The sequence below is a fragment of the Podarcis melisellensis genome (genome assembly GCF_964234715.1).
Source record: "Podarcis melisellensis genome assembly, chromosome: 1".
Taxonomy (NCBI): domain Eukaryota; kingdom Metazoa; phylum Chordata; class Lepidosauria; order Squamata; family Lacertidae; genus Podarcis; species Podarcis melisellensis.
In genome coordinates this window covers 4,662,642-4,686,285 of record NC_138528.1, presented here as the reverse complement: position 1 = coordinate 4,686,285, position 23,644 = coordinate 4,662,642, and the positions used below count along the sequence as shown (strand labels likewise).

General features: G+C 45.2%; 1 protein-coding gene across 2 annotated transcripts in view; it reads left to right on the top strand.

Annotated features, from left to right (window-relative positions):
* Positions 1-23,644, top strand: part of FRMD6 (FERM domain containing 6) — a 158,723-nt gene that overhangs the window by 34,729 nt on the left and 100,350 nt on the right. The window lies entirely within an intron of this gene.

The following is a 23,644-nucleotide window of genomic DNA, read 5'->3' as shown; positions in this document are numbered from 1 at the left end:
AACCTAGCCAGGAGTGGCGGCAACTTACACACGAGCAACCCCTAGAACCATTACACGTATTTTTCGCTCTATAGGACGCACCAGACCACAAGACGCACCTAGTTTTTGGAGGAGGAAAACAAGAAAAAAAATATTCTGAATCTCAGAAGCCAGAACAGCAAGAGGGATCTCTGCGCAGTGAAAGCAGCAATCCCTCTTGCTGTTCTGGCTTCTGGGGTAGCTGCACAGCCTGCATTCGCTCCATAAAGACGCACACACATTTCCCCTTACTTTTTAGGAGGGAAAAAGTGAGTCTTATAGAGCAGAAAATATGGTAAGTAGCAAGCACAATCTGCCCCCTCCTCTCTGGAAAATCAGCAGATTCTTGCAATGGGAGGGGTGAAATCTCCTCATTAACATCTATCAGGGCCAGATTTAGGTTTGATGAGGGCCTAAGCTACTGAAGGTAATGGGGCCCATTATATGTCCAGCTGTCCTTTGCCAACAACAAATTGTCGCTGTTTTTTGTGTTGAATATATGCTATATGGTAATTTACACGATATATGCTATATGGTAATTTATGAACCTAATAGGTATCTAAAGCCATTTGCACATAACAAAATATGTATTTTATCAAAGTTGTTGTTGAACTGAAATACAACTGGAGCGCTCACAGGCCAGTGTTTCCCAGCAGTCGGTGTTTATACTACATATTTTTTTTTAGATTTGCCTTGAGAGAGTCTTTAAACCTCTTTTGTTGACCACCGGCATTACGCTTTCCATATTTAAGTTTGGAACAGAGTAGTTGCTTTGGAAGACGATCATCAGGCATCCGCACAACATGACCCGTCCAAAGAAGTTGGTGTTGAAGAATCCTTGCTTCAACACTGGTGATCTTTGCTTCTTCCAGTACACTGGCATTAGTTCACCTGTCTTCCCAAGTGACGTGTAAAATTTTTCGGAGACACCGTTGATGGAGTCTTTCAAGGAGTTGACGTTTATAAGTGCTCCATGTTTCACAAGCATACAGTAAGGCTGGTAGTACAATAGCTTTGCAAACAAGCATTTTGGTTTCCCTGCTACAGCTGTTCCTGCAGAGGACCTTGTCTGTGGTGAAACTCCATCTATGGAATGACACCTCTTGCACCAATGCCCTTTGTTTTTCATGGGCAGGTGAAGACACACCTCTTTGCCCAGGCCTCTGAAAGGTGGTGAGATGCGCTGAGTTTGTAATTACCTGTTTTCGCAGAGAGTGCTGACTGCACTAATTACTGGTTTTCAGGCTTTCATGTGGATTCGGTTTTTGGTGTTGTTGCTACATAAAGGCTTACTGATGCAGGGATTCCTGCCCTGGGTTGGCCCGCTGAAGGATGGCTGACGAACACCGCAAATAAATAAAGGCAAACGTCTCTCTTGCAACCTCTAAATCAGCTAAGATCAGATCCGGGAATGACTCTTTGGGCAGAAAGACAGAAAAATTAGCTGTCTTCAGAGTAGGCTGCCTGTTCAGGGCCTTTAAGGAGGAAGGAGAAATCTTCATCAATACACATTTTGATGTCAACCTCCTCAATTTATGCTTTCTGGAACATGCATAACCTCTAACATTTCTTGGATGAAAATAGGGACATCCTGTTGTTGTTGTTGTTGTTGTTGTTGTTGTTGTTGTTGCTGCTGTTGTTGTTGTTTTGTTTATTCCCTGCTCATCTGACTGAGTTGTCCCAGCCACTCTGGGCAGCTTCCATCATTTACAAAAACACAATTAAACACGAAGCATGAAAACTCCCCTATACTGCCTTCAGACAGCTCGGGGGTCGGGTAACTCCATACCCTCCAACATTTCTCTGATGAAAATAGGGACGTCCTCAGGAAAAGCGGGTGGTGCTGTGGTCTAAACTACTGAGCCTAGGGCTTGCTGATTAGAAGGTTAGTGGTTCGAATCCCTGCGCCGGGGGTGAGCTCCCGTTGCTCAGTCCCTGCTCCTGCCAACCTTGCAGTTCGAAAGCAAGCCAAAAAGTGCAAGTAGATAAATAGGTACCACTCCGATGGGAAGGTAAACAGTGTTTCTGTGCACTGCTCTGGTTCGCCAGAAGTGGCTTAGTCCTGCTGGCCACATGACCCAGAAGTTGTACGCTGGCTCCCTCGGCCAATAAAGCGAGATGAGCGCCGCAGCCCCAGAGTCGTCCGTAACTGGACCTAACGGTCAGAGGTCCCTTTACCTTTAAGGAAAAGTAGGACATTCCAGGATCAAATCAGAAACTGGGACAGCTTCTGTAAATCTGGGACTGTCCCTTGAAAACAGGGACACTTGGAGGCTCTGAACACGTGAACCAAAACACAGCAATTCTGTGAAACCTGAACTTCTCTGAATTTTGCGATGCTACTTTCCCCACAAAAATAAGTATTAAAAGGCATGCTTTTATTAGACAATGGAGGGTTGATATTGAGACCTGTATTTTGGGACTTTTTAATACGTGATTTAGAGTTAGGGGTGAGCATTGGAGGGGGTACTTTTCGTTTGTTATTATGCTGTGTATTTTTGTGTTTTTATAATGCAAACCACCCTGTGATCAGTTGATGAAGGGTGGTATAGACATTTAATAAATAAATAGTAACAACAACAACAATAACAACAACAACAACATATTATTATTATTATTATTATTATTATTATTATTATTATTATTATTATTATTATTATTTCCTGATAATACTCAATTATTCAAAGTGGTTAAAACAAAAAAGTGATTGCAAAGATCAACAAAAGATCTCTCCAAATTGAGTGAACAGGTGGTAAAATAGCAAATGTAATTAAAAGCAAACAAGTGTAAAGTGAAGCATCTTGACACAAACATTTTTAAATTTCACATGATTTTAGTTTCACATTAAAAAATAATAATTTCACATTTAAATGTGAGCCTACCTAATTTGCCCCCTTTCAAAACAACATGAGAACCAAAAAGACATCCATCCTTCAAAATTTGCACATTTTGCAGTACAGTTTCCCAGCCAAGTGGTTATGCACATAACCTATTTGTGACAATCACATGCAAAAATGCATTCTATTGGGGGATATTGCTTTGCAAGCAGGTGTGTCTTAAGCAAAATTGCATGCCCAAATATGTATATTAGGAAATATTTGTGCGGAAATGCTAGCAAAGTTTCACGAGGACCTTTCCGATATAAAAATAAAATAATCACATGCTGATCTGGGGGTGTGAAGAACTGGAGTTGATTGGAAGAATGAGAAACTGCAGTGGCGTAGCATGGGTTGTCAGCACCCGGGGCAAGGCAAGTAATTTGCGCCCCCTAACCCGTGGATTTGCGCCCCCTAACCCTAATCCCCAGATGTTGCGCCTGGTGCGGCCGGCCCCCCCTGCACCCCCACACTACGCCACTGAGAAACTGTGAGAAACCAGTTTTGTCCCTCTCCAGTGGCAAACTTCAGTGAGGGCAGCACACCGAGCAAATACCTGTTGCTCTGCGGCCTGCAAAAGGCTGTCTTTGCACTGAGTGAAATGATCGATTGTGCTTATCTGAGCCATCTTCACAACAGCAGCAGCCGTGGAGCGGCTAGACAGAGAGGCGGGAATGTTTGGAAGACCACCCAGGGCATATCACCTCTGCTTGCTACTGAGCAAGGAGCAGGCAAACCAAACATTCAGTGGAAATAAATTAAAACATTGTCCAGTAGCACCTTAGAGGCCACCAAAGTTTGTTCTCTTTTAAGAACGAAGCCCCAAACTGGTGCTCAAGCTGTCCAGGAAAGCCAGCCTCTGCCTCCTCCTCCTCTGTCCCTTTTCATTGCCCTTACTTTGATTGCCACAATGCTGAATGTGGGAGAGCACTCTGCACATGCTCCAGGACATGCATTCTTCTCTGTTAGTTATTTAGTTATTTAGTTAGTTATTTCAAGACCAGAGCGTGGCACTGAAAAGCAGATCGCAGGCCAAGCATTGCTGAACTGGCCTGTTTGGGGACCATTTAAGCCATGGGTAGGCAAACTATGGCCCAGGGGCCGGATCGGGCCCAATCGCCTTCTAAATCCGGCTCATGGACGATCCGGGAATCAGCGTGTTTTTACATGAGTAGAATGTGTCCTTTTATTCAAAATGCATCTCTGGGTTATTTGTGGGGTCTGCCTGGTGTTTTTAAATGAGTAGAATGTGTGTTTTTATTTAAAATGCATCTCTGGGTTATTTGTGGGGCATAGGAATTTGTTCTTTTTTCCCCCCTTCAAAATATAGTCCGGCCCCCCACAAGGTCTGAGGGACAGTGAACCGGCCCCCTGCTGAAAAAATTTGCTGACCCCCGATTTAAGCCCTTAGTGGAAATCTGAAAGGTGTTTCAGGAATGATGTATCCAAATCAGTAAAGGTAAAGGTAAAGGGACCCCTGACCGTTAGGTCCAGTCGTGGCCGACTCTGGGGTTGCGGTGCTCATCTCGCTTTATTGGCCGAGGGAGCCGGCGTACAGCTTCCGGGTCATGTGGCCAGCATGACTAAGCCGCTTCTGGCGAACCAGAGCAGCGCACGGAAACACCGTTTACCTTCCCGCCGGAGCGGTACCTATTTAACTACTTGCACTTTGACGTGCTTTTGAACTGCTAGGTTGGCAGGAGCTGGGACTGAGCAACGGGAGCTCACCCCATCGCAGGGATTCGAACCGCCGACCTTCTGATCAGCAAGCCTAGGCTCAGTGGTTTAGACCAAAGCACCAACCGTGTCCCGAACATCCAAATCTGGTTCCCAGTACGTTTCCGAGCACAATTCAAAGTGTTGGTGCTGACCTTGAAAGCCCTAAATGGCCCAGCATACCTGAAGGAGCGTCTCCACCCCCATCGTTCTGCCCGGACACTGAGGTCCAGCGCCAAGGGCCTTCTGGCGGTTCCCTCACTGCGAGAAGCCAAGTTACAGGGAACCAGGCAGAGGGCCTTCTCAGTAGTGGCACCCGCCCTGTGGAACGCCCTCCCACCAGATGTCAAAGAGAAAAATAACTACCAGACTTTTAGAAGACATCTGAAGGCAGCCCTGTTTAGGGAATTTTTTAATGTTTAATAGACTATTGTATTTTAGTGTTCTGTTGGAAGCCGCCCAGAGTGGCTGGGGAAACCCAGCCAGATGGGCAGGGTATAAATAAATTATTATTATTATTATTATTATTATTATTATTATTATTAATCACTAGGCTTGTTTTATTTAGCTATTAGATGATGGTTAGTTATATGTTAAAGGTCCACCCCTCCTCTCTGGGTTACAGCAAGCAATTTTCTCTCTGCCTTGTCAGCCAGCATGCTTTGGACCAGGATGTTCAGTCCTGTCCGAGGGAAGAGAGTGACATTAGGCTATTAAAATGTAACGCTGCCCATCGTTTCAGGAACATGCTGTCATCGTGGCTGACAAAAGTGCATTCCTTGCCTTTGAGCTGTAGCGTATTCTTGGCAAGTGAGCTGGATTTCCCGAGGGCGCGCAGGGCAAGGAACAAGACCCAGCAATGCAGGCGACGTACTGTCACGCCTGCTAAATATAGATAATGCAAACCAAATTAAAACGATCGCGAGCCAGTTTCCACCCAGCACGATTTGGGTGGGTGCCTGGCTTGGCCCCATCACGTGGGAGAGTTGCAGGTCAATTAATTAATTGCAATAATTCAGGCTTAGGTTAAGGTGTCTGCTGGAGAGTCCAGTTTGGCCTGCAAGGGCATTTCCCACAAACCACACCCACCTGTCAATCACCTGGCATCACTGAAAGGCACCAAGAGGCAGGGCTCAAGCCTGTTTACCAGCAGTTTTCCTGCAGAAAAAGGTTGGGGAAGCAGACCCCCTTCCCCAAACCCCACTGGTCAGATGCAGCAGGTGGCTGGGATCCCCTGTGAATCAGTCACCTGACATCAACATGTCAGCTGATTGATCGGCGGGGAGCCCTGCCTACCTGTCAGAGTAAGTGGGGGTAGGGAGGAAATATCTTTTTTTATATATAATTTTTTATTAAGTTTTTCTTTTACAAATGATTTTGACAACCATGTTTACAAATTTAAAATTTTTGAACTTCCACCAGCACCTCCCTCAATCATCCATTTTTCATATCTGTGTAGTATTGCCGATTTGATATTAACCTTCCATCTCAGTTTCATTCTTACAATATACCTTGTATTATCACAAAGCCTCTTTAAAACCCACTAGCGTTGTCTGTTCATCACATATAGTTTTCAGATATTCCGTAAACTTTCCCCAGTCCTCAATGAATTTGTGATCTTTCTGATATCTAATTTTTCCAGTCATTTTATCCAATTCTGCATAGTCCATAAGTTTCATTCTCCACTCGCTCAAGGTCGGTAATTCCTCTTGTTTCCATTTTTGGGCCATTAATATTCTTGCCGCTGTAACTGCAAGGGAGTGAAGATCTGGCCTGCTAGATCAAAATGTCCTGTCCTCCATTTCCATATCAGTTTGGGATCTTTTTTTTAAAAATCCTCATGGCAATTCATTAGCATTTTAATGTGAATTTATCGTAATATACACACATCTGCAATTTGGCCTAATGTGCCCGTTTTCGCAAAGCAGTTTCCCCTAATATAATGTCCAGGTTGGGCAAACAATTCCTGCATTGCACTATATATATATATATATATATATATATATATATATATATATATGTTTTACATAAAAGTTAAACACCATAAACATGACATTTTCACACATTAAGAAAAGGGTTATTTCGAACCTTGAGACCTCCTTCCTTCATGAGTTCCAATTCTTTTTAAAAATTCCTGCATCTTTTACTGTAATCTATCTGTTATACTGTAATCTATCTGTTATACAACAGCAGCCACGAAATTAAGAGACGTCTGCTTCTTGGGAGGAAAGCAATGACAAACCTAGACAGCATCTTAAAAAGTAGAGACATCACCTTGCCAACAAAGGTCCGTATAGTTAAAGCTATGGTTTTCCCAGTAGTGATGTATGGAAGTGAGAGCTGGACCATAAAGAAGGCAGATCACCGAAGAATTGATGCTTTTGAATTCTGGTGCTGGAGGAGACTCTGGAGAGTCCCATGGACTGCAAGAAGATCCAACCTCTCCATTCTGAAGGAAATCAGCCCTGAGTGCTCACTGGAAGGACAGATCCTGAAGCTGAGGCTCCAAGACTTTGGCCACCTCATGAGAAGAGAAGACTCCCTGGGAAAAGACCCTGATGTTGGGAAAGATGGAGGGCACAAAGAGAAGGGGATGACAGAGGACGCGATGGTGGGACAGTGTTCTCGAAGCTACCAGCATGAGTTTGACCAAACTGCGGGAGGCAGTGGAAGACAGGAATGCCTGGCGTGCTCTGGTTTATGGGGTCACGAAGAGGTGGACACGAATAAATGACTAAACAACAACAACATCTGTTATACAGTGTAACCATAGTATCCAATATCCATGTTACAAGTGTCATTGTATTCCTGCCAGTGATTTCAGCTGTTTACAGTGATCTCTCAAATACAGTGGATGCTCAGGTTGTGAATGTGATCCGTGCGGGAGGCACACATGCAGGTTGCGATTCAGTGCTTCTGCACATGCGCAAAGCGTGATTTAGTGCTTCTGCGCATGCACAAGCGCCGAAACCTGGAAGTAACCCATTCTGGTACTTCCGGGTTTCGACGCATCCGTATCCCAAATACATGCAACTTGAAGCGTCTGTAACCCAAGGTATGACTGTACATTAGAAAGTTATTCCAGTCTTTTAAAAATACTTGGTCTTCCTGATTTCTGATCTTTCCCGAACAGAGAAGAGTGGCAGACCAAGCTGGTGGAATATGCAGAAATGGCAAGATTCCTGCAATTGCAAGTGGTTGGACTAGATGACCGGCAAAAGCATTTGTGCATGTGTCACAGAGGGAGGGTCTCGAGGGATGGATAAAGAGGGCAGGGGGCCTCATTTGGCTCAATAACTACTTCGCATGCCGGTGCCCCATTGATCCAGACCTCCCAAGCATCCGTCTGGTAAGTCCTGAAAACCTCAGCCAAGAAAGCTTTTTTAGCTCTTTGTGAGGTTGTTCACCCCCTTCAGTCTGGCTCTCCAGAGCTCCTTCTGTGCACACAGCACAGCCTCATATCTGGGGCCCATAATCACCACTTTCGCTTTCGGGTCCTTTTATCTCCCCGCTTCTGCTGCTGGTGGCTCCTCCCCACCCATGATATCTCTGCCGCCTTTCAAAACACGATCCAGACCCACAGCCCAGCTGGCGCTCTCTGAACTGGCCACCTTTCCATCCAGCTCTTTGATGCCCTTGTGATGTTGCTGAAGAAAGTTCTGCAAGTGAAAGTCTGAATTTAACTTACGGGCCTTCATTTTGTTTTTATGCCAAAAGGACTCCGTTTTTATGTATCCTGTCCCTTCACACTGTGCAGTATTAATATCTGAGTAGAGTAGAGAATGATCAGCAGTTAATTATCAAGCTGCAAAAAGCTTTTAATATAGCTCCATGGAAAATCCCCATGTTAAAGCTTTTTCACCAATACATAGCCATTCCCATTTCTGTGTGAATTAAAGCAATTATCCTTAACAGTTCCTGCCTCCAAGAGTGTAGCCATGCAGCTAGTACAGTCAAACCTCGGATCCCGAACGCCTCGATTTTGGAACATTTCGGCTCCTGAACACTGTAAACCCAGAAGTAAATGCTCCGGTTTTCGGATGTTTTTCGGAAGCTCCTGCAACCAATCGGAAGCCGTGCCTCGGTTGTCAAACATTTCAGAAGCAAAAAAAAGGGCTTCCAAAAGGATTATGATTGACAACTGATGTTTGACTGTAGCTGTTGAGAGCCCTATCCCCTATTGACACCCATTTCTCCTTCCACTTTGGCCTTCAGTCCTGCCCTATTCACCGCCATGTGGCCCCTGGAAGATTGCTTAGAAGAAAAAGCGGTTGTTGTTGTTGTTGTTTAGTCATTTAGTCATATCCGACTCTTCGTGACCCCCTGGACCAGAGCACGCCAGGCACTCCTGTCTTCCACTGCCTCCCGCAGTTTGGTCAAACTCATGCTGGTAGCTTTGAGAACACTGTCCCACCATCTCGTCCTCTGTCGTCCCCTTCTCCTTGTGCCCTCCATCTTTCCCAGCATCAGGGTCTTTTCCAGGGAGTCTTCTCTTCTCATGAGGTGGCCTAAGTCTTGGAGTCTCAGCTTCAGGATCTGTCCTTCCAGTGAGCACTCAGGGCTGATTTCCTTCAGAATGGAGAGGTTTGATCTTCTTGCAGTCCATGGAACTCTCAAGAGTCTCCTCCAGCACCAGAATTCAAAAGCATTCATTCTTCGGAGATCAGCCTTCTTGATGGTCCAGCTCTCACTTCCATACTTCACTACTGGGAAAACCAACAGTACCTCTCTCCAACTAAATTGTTAAGGATGTACAAAACAGGAAACAAGAATTGCTGGAAATGTGGGGTGAAAGAAAGCAATTTCTTTCACATGTGGTGGTCATGTGGTAAGGTAAAAACATACTGGGGAAATATATACAATGAGCCAAAGAAGATCTTTAGATATATGTTTTTGAAAAAGCCGGAGGCATTCTTGTTAGGAATGGTAGGAGAATATATAGTTAAAAATGACCAGGAACTGTTTTTATATGCAACAACAGTGGTGAGGTTACTGCCAGCCCAGGTTTGAAAACAGCAGCATTTACCAACAGTAGAAGAATGGCGACAGAAGGTAATGGAAGATGCAGAAATAGCCAAAATAACGGAAAATTCGACAACAGGGCAAGGAAACATTGCAAAATGAATGGGAAAAATTTATGTTGTATATAGGAAAGATAAGATGAAATAGTAAAACCAGTAGAATTGGAAACAAACCTCATAATGGGAAAGTTTAAGAAAAGTGATGGATAATGAAAATAATAAGAAGCAAAATGTATAAGGAAACTAATATAAATAACAGTAGTGGTAAATGAATACAGAGAGACAACAAGAATTGTATAAACATGACAACTTATTTGTTTATGGATACACTATGGACAGGGACACAGGTGGCAGTGTGGTCTAAATCACTGAGCCTAGGGCTTGCAGATCAGAAGGTTGGCAGTTCGAATCCCCATGATGGGGTGAGCTCCCGTTGCTCGATCCCTGCTCCTGCCAACCTAGCAGTTTGAAAGCACACCAGCGCAAGTAGATAAATAGGTACCACTCCGGCAGGAAGGTAAACGGCGTTTCCATGTGCTGCTCTGGTTCACCAGAAGCGGCTGAGTCATGCTGGCCACATGACCCAGAAGCTGTACGCCGGATCCCTCGGCCAATAAAGTGAGATGAGCTCCGCAACCCCAGAGTCGGTCACGACTGGACATAATGGTCAGGGGCCCCTTTACCTTTACTTTTTACACTATGGACAAATATAGAAAATGAATCACAATATATAAAATGGAAGAAAATAATGCGATAAAATTATATGTGATATAAAAAACCAGAAGAAGGAAGGAGGGAAGTCAGCTCTGAAGAGCAAGTATAAATGTAAAATGTTAGTTATGTTGAGTTATGACACTCCTGCAACACAGGCAGGCAGCTCTCGACACAGAGACCCACGGAGTCTGGGCAAAGACCTAGAAGCGTTTCTTGCCAAGCCGGTCCATAACACCCACATGCCCGGAGCCTCCTGACTCAAGTCCTGGCAGCGGGTTCCTCAAGGCTCCACGGCAAAAGTGCCACCCGGAAACCAAGTTGGCAAATTGGATCTGGGAGAACGCCGAGCTGGAACAGGCTGTGTGAGCCTAATTGCACTCTTTGCATGATAATTAGACACTAATGGCTTATTAAAAGCCATCAGCAAATGTTTGCTTTGCCCCCCTCCTTTCCTTAAGACGGAGACCCTGCACGTCACAGCTGCTGCAGCAACATGACTAACGCTTGCGTATATTTAAAGGACAATTAATGCATAATAATAATAATTTTTAAAAACCTACATTTGCCCTGCCTGTTCCATCAGCAACCAAACACAAGCTCCCTTCCTGAGCTTAAAATTTGGAGGGGGTGTGATAAAGTTTCTTGTCTCCCCCTTTAAAAGACGGGTCAACCAACCAAGAAAAATGCCTGTATTTTATTTTATTTTATTTTTATTGATTTCCCATTTGCAAAACAAATATCCAATATCAATACTAAACATTAGTTTTCATTCTTCCCCCACCCCACCCCCCGTTGACTTCCTTCGGCTTCCATTTCTGGTTTTTTACATCAAATGATGAGTTCTGCTGCTTATATATAATACTATGTTATGGAAGTGAGAGCTGGACCATCAAGAAGGCAGATCGCTGAAGAATTGATGCCTTTGAATTATGGTGCTGGAAGACACTCTGGAGAGTCCCATGGACTGCAAGAAGATCCAACCTCTCCATTCTGAAGGAAATCAGCCTTGAGTGCTCACTGGAAGGACAGATCCTGAAGCTGAGGCTCCAAGACTTTGGCCACCTCATGAGAAGAGAAGACTCCCTGGAAAAGACCCTGATGTTGGGAAAGATGGAGGGCACAAGGAGAAGGGGACGACAGAGGACGAGATGGTCTGATAGTGTTCTCGAAGCTACGAACATGAGTTTGACCAAACTGAGGGAGGCAGTGGAAGACAGGAGTGCCTGGGGTGCTCTGGTCCAGGGGGTCACGAAGAGTCGGACATGACTAAACGACTAAACAACAACAAATGTTATCTCAAAAGTGCTTGTATTTTTTGAAGTCGTTTCCAGGCACCAGGCAAAGCTCTCTCCCCGGTTGGTCTGTGTGCAGAGGGAGCTGTTCCTGAAGTGCCCACGCAGTTTGTTCAAACGGTTTCTTAACCGGCCTCCATCGAAAGGTTTCAGGGTTGGCGTGGAAGAGTGTGTGGCAGCTGGTGTTCGCTGGGACTGGTAGGGCGGAAGGCGGGAGGCCAACAGCAGGTGGCGCCAGAGCCAATGGCAGGCGGAGTCAATGAAGCGCTCATCTAGGCTTCCTTTTGTACCGCATTTCTCAGCACAGGTCCAGGCTGCATGTCTGGGTGTTTGGATGTCCATCTGTCCTGGATGCTTTAGCTGAGATTCCTGGACCTTCTGTATCCATCTTCTTCTTCTTTGGCGATCCCTTGTAGCCGAGTAAGATTGCCTTCCATAAACACGGTTCTAACAATGAGTCCGTAAGTGACTGTGGAGGCCAATTTGGGATCTACACATCCTTCCACAGTGGGGACATAGGTTTCCGGGTGGGAGTTGATCATGGTGTGGATTTGCCAAGCGTGCCTTCCTCCTAGCACGTTTCTCCCTTGCGTCCTGAGTGCGAGTGTCTTCAAAGCCCATTCCTTCCAGTAGCCCCTTAAAGACCAACTAAGTTAGTTCTTGGTATGAGCTTTCGTGTGCATGCACACTTCTTCAGATACACTGTTGATCTTGTTTTGACTAGTAGCCTGTAGGTTGGAAAGGTTAAAGAGTTTCTTGTTTTTCTGTTTTTTCAGTAGCTCCAGTTGAGAGTGGTAAATGTTTTGTTTTTCCTTTTGGAACTCTTGCCAAGCTTGGTGGTTCCTGATAGAGTTGTCCAATACAAGGAGTTCCTCCTTTATTAGCTTCTGTTTAGAGTAGAGAACGCTGATCAGATGTTTGAGCAGCTTCTTAGAGAAAGTGTTGCATAGTTTTCTTGCATATTCAGTGGGATACGTGGATTGTAGAGGGTTCTTAATTTTAGACCCTTGGGTATAATGTCCAGGTTCTTGCATTTAGTAAGAAAGAAGATATCAGTCTGTACCTGTGCAAGTTTCTTGGTGAGGTTGATGGACTTCCATTTCATGCGGCTCAATGTGGTGCCTTCCATAGTTCCAGTTACAGATAGGTAGCCGTGTTGGTCTGCCATAGTTCAGTAGCACCTTAAAGACCAACTAAGTTAGTTCTTGGTATGAGCTTTCGTGTGCATGCACACTTCTTCAGATACACATCTGAAGAAGTGTGCATGCACACGAAAGCTCATACCAAGAACTAACTTAGTTGGTCTTTAAGGTGCTACTGGAAGGAATTTTTTTGTTTTGACTATGGCAGACCAACACGGCTACCTATCTGTAATTCAAAGCCCATGACACCTTTGGTCAAGGCTGTTCTCCAACTGGAATGCTCGTAGGCCAGTGTTTCCCAGTTGTCGGTGTTTATACTACATTTTTAAAGATTTGCCTTGAGAGAGTCTTTAAACCTCTTTTCTTGACCACCAGCATTACGCTTTCCATTTGGTCCCTTCCTTCTCTATGCAGTGGCGTAGTGTGGGGGGTGCAGGGGGGGCCAGCCGCACCGGGCGCAACATCTGGGGGTTAGGGTTAGGGGACGCAAATCCACGGGTTAGGGGGCGCAAATTACTTGCCTTGCCCTGGGTGCTGACAACCCATGCTACACCACTGTCTCTATGTTTCTATGATTTTCCCAGGACCTTCTGTATTCATAGCAAGAGCTCTGCCACGGAGTTTGTTTGTTTTTTAAGATATTTATTAGAAATTTTTTAAAGAGATACATAAAAACATATAAGAAATAAGACAATACAAAACATTACAAAACATAAAGTATAGAGTATAAAGAGTACATAAAAAAGAAAGAAAAGACATTTTTCTTTTGAAGTTCTGAGTTTCTTAACCCTATTTCCTGGCTTCCCCGCACCTCCCTTCCCTGTGTTCCTGTTTACCATCAAATTCAGCAAATCCCTGTCCTCTTTCAAATCCCATTATCTGTTAAGATATTTAAATAAGTCTTATTTCCATATTTTCATCCCTATTAGATTCCTTATTACATAGTCATCACTTATTCACTAATGCCATATTATTTTATATCTCACATCGTTTTAACCTTCATAGATTTTATAATGTGTCTGCAGGTAGTCTTTACATTTCTTCCAGTCCTTTTCCACCAGATCTTCACCCTGGTCTTGGATTCTGCCAGTCATTTCTGCCATCTCCATATAGTCAATTACTTGCATCTGCCCAGAGTTTGTTGAGTCTACAAACAGACTCTCGCAACCAATGGGCCTCGGAGTTCAGCAAGGACTGCCTTTCTGTATCTCCCTAATCCCTCATAAATATATAATACCCCTTTGCAAGAAGGGAAATGTTGTTCTGTTTGGAGCAGCAGTCCATGAATAAGAGCAGCAAGCCCATCAACACTTCATATCGATCCAGCGCTGCAGGGAACGGTCAGATCGAAGAAAGGAATCTGTTCTCTCCCCGGCTGCTGGGGGGAGGCTGCTGCCCCAATGGTGCTGTCGCCGCACCATCACTCATAATTATTATCAGAACACATTTGCAAAAAAAAACCCACTTCTCGACGCTGTTGCAGGAATTTATGTATAGGTTGGGGGGGTTGCCCCTCCAGCAGATATCATGCACATGCAGCCCACTACCAAAATCAGCACAATCGCTTTTGTGACTTTTGTGATTTGTCCCCACAAAACACTTCGTCACAGTTTCTTCCTATCTATTCAAAGGGCCTCTGCTGCAGAATACCAAATGTAAGAATTCGCTGATAAATGTCTCTATGTACTGGCTCACTGGGAAAACTTCAGAAATTCATATAGATATGTGAGCTCAGCTACTCAGCAGCCCCTCTGCCTGAGGGATAATCCCTGGCATCCTGATACCTGAGTGCCAGACAGGTAGCCATTCCAGAAATAACAAACCCAGATCAAGACAAATGGTGGGAAACAGGGAAATGTAAATATCTCTTTTGTTACACTTGATGGGTGTTTGGTGGAGGGCAAGGAGAACCATGAGGCAGGGTCCAGGATGCTCAGATTACTGCCACCAGACCTCCCCTTTCATGATGTAACCGTGATGTATTAGTGATGTAGTTTGGGGGGGGTGTAACATGGGGATCAGCAGCTAATAAAAGTTTGGGGGCTCTTTTGTTTGGGGCTTCCATCTTGTTCCACCATGTGGCAGGTGGGAGTCCTGTCGCGACAGTCTTCAATAAAGACCAAGCCTACTGGCTGCTGTTTTGCTCTGGTATTCCTGGCTGGTGTCCTTGTTTTTTGTCCATGGGAGCCCTCAGATTTCTCCGTTAACAATGCAAAAGATGAAGCATCATACATTTGGAAAGTAACGCCAACCGTCCGAAAGCAAAATAAATAATTATAATTCGGCGGCCTGTGCAGGAACGAACGTACAAAAGGAGGGGTGGCTTATGGGGAAAATGCGCCATTCTAAATATGACAGTTAAAAAAAGAGTTTTGGTTCTGAAATGACCCTGCTCTGTGATTTAAAAAGCCCCAACACACACACACACACACACACACACATATCCTGGCAGCCCTCCCATTTGGTTCCATCCACTCCCCTTTCCCTGCTGGAATGGTATGATCCCAAGGTCAGGACCACATTCCAAAGGCAGGTAAAAATAAGCATTTGGAGAGGGGCAAACAATGATTCACTGTTGCACATATGAGACAGTTTCCTAGCAGGTCACAAGTACAGCAGTCAGGAAGTGTGTGTGTGTGTGTGTGTGTGTGTGTGTGTGTGTGTGTGTGCATGTGAGTGGGATGGAAAAGTCTTCCGACCCTGGAAAGTCTCAAAGAGACCAGCCAGTGTGGTGTAGTGGTTAAGAGCGGTGGACCCGTAATCTGGGGAACCGGGTTCGCGTCTCCGCTCTTCCACCTGCAGCTGCTGGGTGACCTTGGGCCAGTCACACTTCTCTGAAGTCTCTCTCAGCCTCACTCACCTCACAGAGTGTTTGTTGTGGGGGAGGAAGGGAAAGGAGAATGTTAGCCGCTTTGAGACTCCTCCGGGTAGTGATAAAGCGGGATATCAAATCCAAACTCTTCTTCTCTGCTTGGTCTGCTTGGAAGCAACTCCGCAAAATTGCACTCCGTAAGTGTACAGTCATACCTCGTGTTGCGTTTTCTTCATGATACATTTTTCCAGGTTGCGTCCCACGGCGACCCGGAAGTACTGGAAAGGATTACTTCCGGGTTTCACCGCTCGCGCATGTGCAGACACGCAAAATGACATCACGCGCATGCACAGACGCAGCGAATCACAACCCGCACACACGCAGACACGAGTTATGTTCTGCTGATGTTACGAACAGGACTCCGGAACGGATCCCGTTCGCAACCAGAGGTACCACTGTATTTGGGAATAATTCCACATCGTTTTACTATAGCCCTCAGTTCAGTTGCATGCGTGCAAGCAACAACTGCTGCACTCTTCCATGCAGCTATTTAAAAAATGTGATTCCCCGCATCCTCATTCTGTTCGCTGGGGGAACCTCAGGCCAGTGACCCTCTCTCAGCCCAGCCGCCTCTCAGGGTCGTTGTGAAGATGAAAGGGGTGGGAAGTGGAGAACCATGGAGTAAGTAACAAACGTAATGGGTGATAGCAAACAAACAATTCTTTAGTTCTTAAGGAAGGATCCAAAAATGCTCCTACTAGAAATTAAGTGCTCCTTCCAAAGTATTTATAAACCTCAATATTTTTTAAAGAAGCTGTAAGTGGGGTGCAACTTCAGAACAATGAGCAATAGCATTAAAACAAAAGGAGTTATTGCCAAACCGATAAAACAGTATGATAAAAACATAAGAAGAAAAAGGAATTCGGGGAAAAGGAAAACAGGGTCTGGTCTTATGGGTTAGGGAAAGCCTGGTGAAAAAGGTATTGCTCAATTATTTCTCTGCATTCTTTCTGTCTGTTTTGCTCCTCCAAAGAGGGGCTGCACTCTGCAGAGTTCTTAGAATTTGCCGTAATGCTGAAGCGATGCAGTAATTTCCAGGAATAATTAGGCTGCGACATCTCGCCCGTTGCAGAACATGAGAAGAGCCTGTCTGCTAGATCAGACCAGTGGCCCATCAAGTCCAGCCCCGTTCTCACAGTGGCCAACCACACGACTGTGGGAAACCAGAAACCAGGATCTGAGCCCAAGAGCAATTTCTCTTCTCCTGAGGTTTCCAGAAAGCAGCATTCAGAAGCATCCCTGCCACTGCCTCTTCCTGCCACGCAGCTGCCCTGTTTTGAGTAGCACACCACAAATTTAAAGCAGGCATCCGGTCTCCGATTGGATCCCAGAATGTCCTATGCAACTTCCTTGGGCAGCCCTTGCCAAGAAGCACAACTTCCTGGGGTCTGTTGCTCCGCCCACCTCTGCCTCCGGCCCCGCCCATAACTGCCAGGTGGCCCTCAGAAGGTTGCAAAGAAGGGAGTGTGGCCTGTGGAACACCCTCCCACCAGATGTCAAAGAGAAGAACAACTGCCAGACTTTTAGAAGACATCTGAAGGCAGCCCTCTTTAGGGAAGCTTTTGATGTTTAACAGTTACCTCGGGTTACATGCGCTTCAGGTTACATACACATTCCGCTAACCCAGAAATAGTGCTTCAGGTTAAGAACTTTGCTTCAGGATAAGAGCAGCGGCAGCAGGAGGCCCCATTAGCTAAAGTGGTGCTTCAGGTTAAGAACAGTTTCAGGTTAAGAACGGACCTCTGGAACGAATTAAGTACTTAACCCGAGGTACCACTGTACTTTGTTGGGGAAACCTAGCCAGATGGGCGGGGTATAAATAAATTAATAATAATAATAATAATAATAATAATAATAATAATAATAATAATAATAATAATTTATTATTTATACCCCGCCCATCTGGCTGGGCCTCCCCAGCCACTCTGGGCGGCTTCCATAAAAACCAAAAATACAGTAAAATATCACACTTTAAAAACTTCCCTGAACAGGGCTGCCTTAAGATGTCTTCTGAATGTCAGGTAGTTGTTTATCGCTTTGACATCTGCTGGAAGGGCGTTCCACAGGGTGGGCGCCACTACCGAGAAGGCCCTCTGCCTGGTTCCCTGTAGCTCTGCTTCTCGCAGTGAGGGAACCACCAGAAGGCCCTCAGAGCTGGACCTCAGCGTCCGGGCAGAATGATGGGGGTGGAGACGCTCCTTCAGATATACTGGGCCGAGGCCGTTTAGGGCTTTAAAGGTCAACACCAACACTTTGAATTGTGCTCGGAAACGTACTGGGAGCCAATGTAGGTCTTTCAAGACCGGTGTTATATGGTCTTGGCGGCCGCTCCCAGTCACCATTCTAGCTGCCGCATTCTTATGATTATGATTATTATTATTATTATTATTATTATTATTATCTCGTTGGTTTATATAAAGTGGAGCAAGCCTTGCCGTTTCTGTTTGCAGTCACTTCCCTAAGAAGACATGGCCTTTCGAGATACATTCTCCTGTGCAATGCAAACTCCTGAGCTGCTGCGTCAATCTCAACAGGCTGTAAAAACACCAGGTTCGAGCTCCGGCTTGGGTGTCCACATACCCAGTCAGCAAATACACAGCAAATGTTTTCGGCACAGCCCCATTGCCTGCGCATTAGTCATGCTTCTGCGGACTGAGCCCAGGCCTCCAAGGAGTTGCTGGCAGCGGGTGGCAGAAAGTCTGAAAATGTCCCGGGGCATTTCCAAAAGCCGGCGCAACTGGCATAGGAGCCCTGGCACTGTGAGAGATGTGGGGAATCGCTGGGGTGGCGATCCCAAAGGCACATGAGCCAGTTGGCTATTTGCAGAGCTTCATGTGCCCATTGAGACAGGGCCGGATTTAGGTTTGATGAAGCCCTAAGCTGCTGAAGGTAATGGGGCCCTTTATATGTCCAGCTTGTTGGTTTCTGCTTCCCTCACTGAGCAGCAGAAGTGCTTGTCACGAGACAGGTTGTTTACATTCCACAGAGTCTGTACTGTTGGGTTCCCACGGGAACGGGAGACTGGATGTGACGTACACTGGTTTCCTGTTTTTCACTGTTCTTTGCAGTTTCAGTTTGTGTTTCTCTCTGTGCTTTAGAGGAGAGATGATGCATTTCTCTGCTCCGGCAGAGGGAAAATGTTTTTCTGTAACTTACCAGCTTTGAACTGTAAATAAAGTAGTATAGAGCATGTTGGCTCATACTTTTCATCATTCCGCTGTGCACTGGACACTGCTTATCTCCAACATTTGGTTCCGGGCCCAGAAAAATGCAGTGTTTTGAGATTGGGCTTCAGAAGTCGGGCTCCTGGCAAAGGAACAAAGGAGCACAGAGACGAAGTGCCGGCAAAGCATCGGAAAGCAGCAGAGAGACGGAACGCACGGTATCTGCTCTGCGCGTCAAAATGATTGATGAAGGTATGTGCTACTGCTCCGGGCAGCCTGCCAGCTTCTAATTAATGGCTTTATGGCTGGACTTTGAACTTTTATAGCCGGTTTTGCCGCGGCACAGGCAAATGGCTCAAAGGGACGCTATGCTGGGGGAAAACGAAAGTAAAGTGCTGTTGTTTCAAAGCAGCTGCAAATGTGACGCAGCAGGAATTAGGACATAGAGAAAGCACTTGGGGACTTTCGCTTTTGAACTTGCTTTTGGAATGCAGTTTGAAACAGCTGCAGATAAGCAACGTAGCATACAGAAAGGCGCAGGCTCAAAGGCAGAGGCTGTTTTGAGATTGCCTTTGGATTGAAGCAGCTGTACACAGAAGCAGCATGTATACAGCAGCTTGATTTAAAGCAGCATAGATGATGCAGGAGGCAAATGCCAGAGTCATGATGGCTAGCTGCAGAAGGCTGGATGAGGCAAGTGGGGAATTTCATACCACTGATCAGCCAAATGCTCAACTCACAGTAGCCTGTAATACTGCCATGATTCAGAATGGAGCAGATCGGCGGGGTGATAGCTGCATGGGAAATGGGGAGACTTCACAGACGTCATCCCATAGTGCAGTGGAACCACCAGATGGCGCCAAAGCTTTGAAGGCAGTGAAATGCTACTCGTGTGGACGTCTAGGCCATATGAAGAGGGAATGCAAATATCCCAGGGCCAAGACAGAGCAGCGCAGCGAAAGCTCATCGCGTGGAAAAGGCCGAGGCAAAGGCAAAGGTCCGGTGTCCAGGACAACGCAGCACAAGGCAATGGTCTCACGCTACGCTCCAAAGGTTACAGAGGTTGCAGAGGTTGCAGAGGTCCAGAAGACGTCTAGATTTTTCTTCGTTGTTGATTCAGCTGCAACGCACCACATGTGCAACGATAAGCGACTGTTCGTGTCTTTTACACCGCAGGAAGGTGCGATTCACCAGGCGGATGACCACACAATCCCCAGTAAAGGCTACGGAACTGTTGTTCTTCACAGTTTGGACTTATCGATACAGGATGTTCTTTATGTGCCGGACGCGAAACATAATCTGCTTAGCGTTGGACAGCTGATGGAGCGGAAAATAGACGTTTCCTTTACGAACAATAAGTGCATCATCACCAAGAGAAATGATTATCAATTGTACGCTGAATTTGTTGATCGTTTGTTTCTTTTGTATTATGATGATGTTGTGCAGGATGACACTTGTTGCATTGCAGGTTCTAACAAAAGTTTGCATGCAGATTGTATTCATGCTTTTCACAGAAAATTTGGACATTTGCATTTTGAGGCAGTATCTAAAATGCCTGCCTTGGTTGAAGGTATGACTATTAAACCCTGCAGGTACCACATGAAGTGCAAGGCATGCGCAGCAAACAAGGTGAAAATGGCTGCGAAAGGTAAGGTGTCTAGTAGGCAAGCTACAGAACCATACCAGGTTGTTCATGCTGATTTGGTTGGACCACTAGCGCCCTCTTTGGGTGGGAATAGGTACTTCATGGTTCTCATTGATGCATTTTCCAGGTATATTTTTGTGTACAATCTCAAGCAGAAATCAGAGGCTTTTCCTAGGTTCAAGGAATTCTGTGCTTGGTTGGGAAATGTGCATGGTAAGAAGATACAGATTCTTTTCACCGACCGGGGGGGAGAGTTCACTTCTCAGCAGTTTGAAGCTTTTCTGGCTGAGAAAGGAATTCAACACGATTTGTCTAGTCCTCGCTCGCCATGGCAGAATGGGCTTGCGGAACGAGCAAATCAAACATTGCTTCAAGGGTTAAAAACCTTGCTGCATGATGCAAATCTTCCAGAGAGTTATTGGGCCGAAGCTCTCTCATGTTTCACTTACAGTTATAATCGCAGGTTATCTTCAGCGATTGGTTGTACCCCCTATGAGAAGATGTTTGGCAAGAAGCCATACATCAAACACATGAAAATTTTTGGTTCGGACATGTGGGTTCACTCACCACAACACTCCAAGTTAGACAAGCGTGGATTGCATGGTATCTTTCTAGGTTATCAGAAAGGGTCTTACAGAATAATGATGACTGACTCTAAGGAAATTAAGCTCACAAGAAGTGTTGAGTACAATGCCAAGTGGGGGGAGAATGTGGGAATTTTCCAATGTTATCCTGATGACAGTGATGAGACTGAGGATAGTCAAAAGCAACCGCAACAACCCACACCCACTGATGAAGGTTCTGATTCTGAGTCTGAAACTGAATCAGATGATTCAGAGGATTTCAAGAGTGCGAAAGCCTCTATGCGACCCTCTGAAAGTTCTGATCAAGAATTGGAGGAACCATTGTTCACAATAGGTCACTTTTCTCCTAAGAAGGAAGAGGAGAGTGTTGAAGACTTAAGGCTAATTCGCAGGTCACAGAGAACCACAAAAGGCAGACCTCCAAAGAGATTTGCTGATGAGTTTGCTAACATAGCAGTAACAGCTGTTAAAAGCTCCAAGAAGGTTTTTGAACCTTCAAGTTTCCAAGAAATCCAGGATTTGGATTCAAAGGAAGCTGAGCCATGGTTAAATGCCATGAAGGCTGAGCTTGATTCCTTGGAAAGGAACAAAACATGGGACCTAGTTCCAATAGTTCCAGGAATGAAATTGCTTGGAAGCAAATGGGTCTTCAAAGCGAAGACTGATCAAAATGGCAAGATAGTCAGACACAAAGCCAGATTGGTAGCCAGAGGATTTGCACAGGTACCAGGTGAAGACTATCACGAGACCTACTCACCTACAGTGAGGTATGAGAGCATTAGGCTTATGCTCAAGCTAGCTGCAGAGGAAAATCTACACATTAGTCACCATGATGTGAATACAGCTTTTCTGTACGGATCTCTAAATGAATCACTTTATATGCTTCCACCTGATGGCGTACAGGTAAAACAGGGATTTGTTTGTGCTCTGAAAAAGTCAATTTATGGTCTCAAACAAAGTGCACGGTGTTGGCACACAAAACTCACTGAAGTATTGTTTTCTCTAGGTTTTAAGCAAGGGAAAGCTGATCCATGTGTATTTGTCAAAGAGGAGGGGCAAGAGAAACTGTATTGTTTGTTTTATGTTGATGATCTTTTATTCTTTTGGAAAGATGTCACAATGTACAATAACGCCCTAGCTCAACTGAAAGAGCACTTTGACATGAAAGATCTTGGTGAGGTAAACAACTACCTATCTCTGGAAATAGAGAGAGATCAAGATGGTAACATTCTAGTACACCAGTCACGGAAAATTGCTGATGTGTTAAGCAAGCTAAACCTGATGGATGCTAACCCTGTAGACACTCCGATGACAACAGGTTATCAGGTAGATGACACTGAAGAAGCATTTTCTGACACTACACTGTACAGAAGTGTGCTAGGCAGGCTAAACTTCATTGCCAGATGTTCAAGACCAGACATTGCTGTTAGCTGTAATTTGCTAAGCAGACAAGTCAACAATCCTACTGTTAAGGATTGGAAAGCTCTGAAACGCATAGCGCGGTATTTGAAAGGCACTATGCATTACAGACTGAGATTTAACAATCAGAAGTCTGGTGGTCTTGAGATATTTGCAGATGCAAGTTTTGGAAGTGACACTACAGACAGGAAAAGTACGTCTGGAGTTTGCTATAAGTACAATCAGGGTCTATTTGATTGGTCGTGCAAGAAGCAAACAACAGTTAGCTTAAGTACTTGTGAAGCTGAACTGAATGCACTGTCTTATTCACTTAAAGATTGTGAATGGTTGTTACAATTGTGCAAAGACATGAAAATTCCTGTCAAATGTCCAATCCAGGTTTACCAGGACAACAAAGCATGTTTGGCTTTGCTGAATTCTGAAGGTTGTAAGCAAAGCACGAAGCACTTGCAATTGAAGGTGCAACATGCTAGGGAACGTATTCAGAAGGGACTCGTAACGGTGTCCTATATGCCAGGTAATGAAATTCCTGCTGATGTATTGTCCAAGATTGTATCAAGGGATCAACACTGTACCTATGTGCAGAAGTTGGGTTTGTACTGATATTGTACGAACACGCTGCCCAGTGATGTTCACAGAAAGGGGGAGGATGTTGGTTTCTGCTTCCCTCACTGAGCAGCAGAAGTGCTTGTCACGAGACAGGTTGTTTACATTCCACAGAGTCTGTACTGTTGGGTTCCCACGGGAACGGGAGACTGGATGTGACGTACACTGGTTTCCTGTTTTTCACTGTTCTTTGCAGTTTCAGTTTGTGTTTCTCTCTGTGCTTTAGAGGAGAGATGATGCATTTCTCTGCTCCGGCAGAGGGAAAATGTTTTTCTGTAACTTACCAGCTTTGAACTGTAAATAAAGTAGTATAGAGCATGTTGGCTCATACTTTTCATCATTCCGCTGTGCACTGGACACTGCTTATCTCCAACACAGCTGTCCTTTGTCGACAACAAATTATCGCTGTTGAATATATTGTTGTTGTTTAGTCGTTTGGTCGTGTCCGACTCTTCGTGACCCATGGACCAGAGCACCCCAGGCACTCCTGTCTTCCACTGCCTCCCCCAGTTTGGTCAAACTCATGCTGGTAGCTTGGAGAACACTGTCCAACCAGCTCCTTTTTTCTAGTTGCC